The 4,916-nt window shown below is 25.2% G+C and overlaps 1 protein-coding gene across 1 annotated transcript in view; it reads right to left on the bottom strand.

Moving 5' to 3' along the window:
- LOC106685311 (GATA-binding factor A) overlaps positions 1-4,916 on the bottom strand; it is a gene marked incomplete in the record, with an annotated part of 152,997 nt that overhangs the window by 25,108 nt on the left and 122,973 nt on the right.

Here is a 4,916-nt window from a genome sequence, read left to right on the forward strand (position 1 = left end):
GTACAATTAAAGAATTTAATGTCTAATAATGTAGATGTAAGCAATTTACGAAGCAAACCTACTTTTAGTATAAAAAATAGGTTCTTTTCGCTGAATAAGCCCTTCCAAAAAACAGTACTAAAGACTGCATCTAGAATTGGCATGTATCCTCAGAAGCTTAACTGGCAGAAAAATCAATTTAATAAAGTGATTAACACTTTTATTTATTCTTAAATAAAAATTTTTATATATGATCCTTTAACTTGAGAATGGTATTTATTGTTTAAATAAATCAATTCTTATCTATGTTAAGTCTCAACACTGTTTATTATATCATCAACAGTCCAACGTATATACAAATCTACATAATTATATAATAGTTAATAGTGTTAAACTGATCTAGAATTAAAAGTTTTAAAAATTAATGAACTTGTAATAAAATATGGTGATTTCACTTGTAATTAATGACCTGGGCAGAATATCCTGCAAAAATATTTAAATAATTGAATGTGTGTTGTAAATTTATATTTAAGATTGTCGTTGAGGATGGCCGAATTGGTCGGAACGTTGGACTGTTGATATAATAAAGAGTGCTGAGACTTAACATAGAAACCATTGATTTATATCAAAAATAATTTTATTTATTTATTTAAGTAAATGTATATTCTAAAGGAACAATATCGCAGTTATTTTTACCGTAAATTATAAAAAAAAAAAATAGTTATTTCAATATACTTGTTTAATAATTGTAATCTAATGATGATAAATGAAAAATGTTCTTTTTTATCACTTATATATTATATTAAAATCAATGTCATTAATATTTACACTTTGATATTTTTTTCTTTTTTAAATTTATTTCTTCAAAGTACAATTACAGAATTTAATGTCTAATAAGGTAAATGTAAGCAATGTACAAAGTAAACCTACTTTTATTTAAAAAAATAGGTTCTTTTCGCTCACTAAATCCTAGCAAAAAATAGTTCTAAAGACTGCATCCAGAATTGGCATGTTTCCTCAGAAGATTAACTGTCTGATCACCAGCAGATTAGATTTAACATAAAGAAGCATAGTAAAATAATACAATGGATAAGTGTACCCAAGCTCACAGACTGAGAACTATATAAGGAATTATTATCTTCTGATAAAGTGACTGATAAAAACCCATATAAGTTGAAATAAAAATAACAGGTCTCCTCACGGGCCATTGTCCGTTAAAAATATCATCTCAAGAAGATACAGTCAGTGGAAGATTACAATAATTGAGTTGATCTGAAGACATTACTAGAAAAACACAAAGGACCTAATGGGTTAAAGCATCAAATTTCAATGTGATCCCTAGACATTAAAGGATTACTTGGTTCGAAGTGAGAAAGGGTTTTTCATCCCTTCAGTGAAATAATAATAATTATTACGAGGGAAAAGTGAAATTAAAATTATTTAGTTAATTTCTATTAAATTTAATTAAAAGTATTTAAATTTTGTATGAGTCCCTTGAAGTGACTAAAATTTCCTATGAATGAAGCTCATAGAAATAAAATAATAATATGTAAACAAAATTTTGAAAATAATATTAGATACAAAATTATGACCAAGCATAAGCATCTATTTCTGTAAAACAAATAAAATAAATGAATTCACTTTTACAAATTTATAAAATAAAATAATGTCAAAGAAATAAAAATATCTCCTAAAAGAAAAGGACGCTATGTAAAACCAAGAAACTTCACTTAGTTATGTTAAAAAAAAAAAGACGAAATATTTTTGTTAACTTATATTCATAAGCATTTGAAAATATATGATTTTGTCCTATTCAAATTTTAAATTATTGAAAATAAACGATAATTTAATGTAAAAAATTACAGAAAATTAACGCTTTAAGCGTTAACAATTTTAATTTCAATATTAAACTATAAATTGCATATATTTTAATTAATATTTCTCAAACAAATATTATTTAGGTCACTCCTTATGATATAATAAATTTATTACGTCATACTCATTCATCACAACTCTATGTGCATTAATTGGCATTTTAACCCGTTACTTGACTTCATTTTTTTTTTCAATAAATTCTATAAATTATATCTAAATAAAATCCTTCAGTTTGTTCAATTTCAATTTTCTTATTGATCTAAACTGCGCGCGCAACATCTATGCATGATGTCCTTTTAGGGTTGAAAATAAATTTAAAAGTTTACATTTAATTGGATATTTTGTTTGTTTTAAGCATTGTTATTTTTACTAATAAAATAAGCACTAATTGACATTAAACATTTTATAAAATTATATCTATTTGAGTAACAAGGCGTGTACATTTAAGAATATTTTCCTTTTCTTTTACAAATTTGAAAAAAAAAAATTGTGTTAGAAAATAATTAACTTTAACGGACTAATAATAATATCCTTTTAGACTTGCAAATAAATTTAACATTTAGCTTTATTTATCGTTTGTTTTAACGTTAATTTATTTTTAATAAAAAAATAGAATAAGCACTCATTAAAATTTCGTATTTTTAAAATTTTAGAAAATTATTTCTGTGTGTATGACAAGACGTTTTATTTGTGAATTTATTTATTATTATTATTTTTTTATTCTGTATGTAGTTGAAAATATTTAAATGTAAAACTGTAAAGGCGTAGTAAAAATTGAGTTTGAATATTGTTTTTCAAAGTTAAAAAATAGATTTAAAAGATTACATTCAGTTTTATTTATTATTTATTTTGAACGTTATTTTACTTTTAATAAATAAATAAATAATAATACTAACTGAATTTTCATATTTTTATAAGTTTAGAAAATTATTTCTATGTGGGAGATACGCCGTTGATATGATTTCTTTTTTTATAACTTTTGAGTACTTTAGTAGTTTAAAATATGTTACCGTGGAATATTGGATTGAGTTTGAATAATGTTGCATAAGGCATGAAAATAGATTTGAATGTTAAAATTTAGTTTTATATATTGTTTTTTTTTTAATTTATTTTATTTTTATTAATAAAAGAGCACTAATTGATAATTGACATTTTTGAAATTTTAAAAAATTATTTCTGTGTGGGTGTCAAGATGGTTATGTGGAAGAATTCATTTTTTTTTATTTTTGCAAATTTTAAGTCAGTTTGTAGATTAAAATATCCAATTATTACCGAGGAATATTAAATTGAGCTTAAATAATGTCCTTTAAGGTTTGCAAATAAATTTAAATTTTACATTTAGTTTTATTTATTGCTTGTTTTGAACGCTATGTTATTTTTACTAATAAAATAATGACTCATTGAAATTTGGCATTCTAAAAAAAATATTTTTATTTGGGTCACAAGACATTTATTTTTTTTTTTAACTTTTGAGTCCGTTCGTAGTTGAATATATCCAACCGTTACGGAGGAATAATGAATTCCCCTCCCCCCTCCCCCCCATCTGTCTGAACGTCCCATACGGTTGTCATCCCCCCGATGCCCGACTGGTCTTAATCAAGGATGTAGTACAAGAGAAGTAAGGGGAGCAGAACAAAATGGTGGCCGAGCATGAAATATGCCCCAGGGGGGAAAGATGGCGCCCAGCCGAGAGCAGATGCCCTAATTGATGATAAGATAGCCGACTACTTTTATGTTAATAGTCTTCCGAGCAGTCTCTATTTATAATCAGATGGGCTAGGGCTGTTTCTTCTCCTATCTCTGCTGTATATGTCCTCTTCAGGATGTACAGGATCATGGGAGAATGTATTTTCCCCAATGTCTAAATAGAAAAAATAAAAATAATGAGAAAATTGAGTATTTATAGAAAGTGCATATACTATTGCGTTTATTTGCAGGGGCCTTGAAATTTTCTCAAAAAGTGATAATAATTTCTTTACAAATAATTCCCAATATATAAATCGCCTTATTAATCCTTGGTCGTTCATTATTATGCGATATCCATTCTTAACTTTTGTTGTAATGTTTTTAAAGTTTATAAAACAGAAGGCTGAAATTCTTCTTCGCCTTGTCAATCAACTTATCATCATTTCATTTTAAGGAATTTTAAGAATTTCATATTTCAAATATACTTAAATGAAAGCATTATAACTTATAGTATAGATTTCCCAGACCACTTTACCACAATTAAAATCAAATTTCATATCGTCACTAAGTTAATGGAATTAAGGAAGATAGATTACCATTACACCCCGAAAACAGTCTACAATAACCAATTATTTTAAAACATTTTTACTATAATAAATAACTTCATTCAAAAGGTTTAACGCATAATTTGTAATAACCTCTCTTCTATTAAGCATTTTTCAAGCTTATCCATTTTTTTTCCTTCTAATAATAAATCATTGTTCCTTTTCAACAACTCATTTGGTATAGTTGCTCATCCAGAACTTATTAGTGTTCATAGAAAAAATAAATAAAAATTCTACCAGGAACTAAAGAGAAACAACATACAAAGTACATTTGGTCAAATAAATAAGTATATACAAGTTAAATTAAATATATATACTTTAAAGTTTAGAATAATGTACTTTAAAAATAAATTTTTAAGAACTCATTATTTTTTTTAATTTAGCTCTTTATGCTAAGAAGCTCCATATTTTGTTTAGTTGACTAAAATATGAAAATATTTCAACTGCTATTTCAACTACCACAGTAATATTTAATTGATTAATAAATATTTTTAAAAATGACAATACCTTTTGGATTCAACTGAGTTTGTTTAGCAATATCTTGTGTAGCTCGAACGTGGTAGAAAAATTAATTTAAAAAAATGTTTAACACTTTTATTTATTTTTAAAGTAAAATTCTTCTTAATTGAAGTAAATTTATATTCGAAAAGAACAGCATCACAGTTATTTTTAGCGTAAATTATATTTAAAAAATCAAAAAAATCTGTATATTCTTTATAAATCTTAATCTAAGGTAAAAAAGGATTTACAATGATGAAAACGACAGTGTAG

Source organism: Halyomorpha halys, unplaced genomic scaffold (assembly GCF_000696795.3).
Source record: "Halyomorpha halys isolate HHAL.00 unplaced genomic scaffold, Hhal_1.1 Scaffold32.1, whole genome shotgun sequence".
In the NCBI taxonomy this organism is placed as follows: Eukaryota; Metazoa; Arthropoda; class Insecta; order Hemiptera; family Pentatomidae; genus Halyomorpha; species Halyomorpha halys.